The sequence below is a fragment of the Octopus bimaculoides genome, chromosome 5 (assembly GCF_001194135.2).
Source record: "Octopus bimaculoides isolate UCB-OBI-ISO-001 chromosome 5, ASM119413v2, whole genome shotgun sequence".
NCBI lineage: Eukaryota > Metazoa > Mollusca > Cephalopoda > Octopoda > Octopodidae > Octopus > Octopus bimaculoides.
In genome coordinates this window covers 19,369,130-19,369,744 of record NC_068985.1, presented here as the reverse complement: position 1 = coordinate 19,369,744, position 615 = coordinate 19,369,130, and positions in this window count along the sequence as shown.

Here is a 615-nt window from a genome sequence, read left to right as displayed (position 1 = left end):
CACTTCATGCTTCACACCACGAGATTCTTTTCACCTGTGTGTTTTGTTTTAATTTTTCTATGTATTTGTATATTACATATTTTTCTGTGCTTCTGTGTGTTAGTATTTTTACATATTTTTCATTTTATATATTTTTAGGACTCATTGACTCAAATAGCTGGATTTATGATTTCACTAGGCTAATTCTATTCATAAAAAATTAAATTAGGTGTAGGGATATCTTGGAACGGAGAAACTGTGGGGGATACAGGTAATTTGACATTATTTTTGAATTCTGCATTCAAAAACATGTAAGTTACAGGTATTTTTTTCCTTGGGACAAATTCTTTGTTGACCAGTGTTAACCTTACTGCATTTTAGAAATCCAAGCATGAAAATGTTATTCAACTTTGGAATTTTGGAGACAGACGCCCCCTTTTCACACACACTCTCTCTCTCTCTCTCTCTCTCTCTCCCTCTCTCTCTCTCTCACTCTCTCTCTCTCACACACACACACGCATGCATGTGTGCGCACTTATATATTAATAATGTACAGAAATACATGACAGGTATACATGATACTGAAATATGCATAAAGTAAACACATGCAGAGAAATATATTAATATAACAAATTT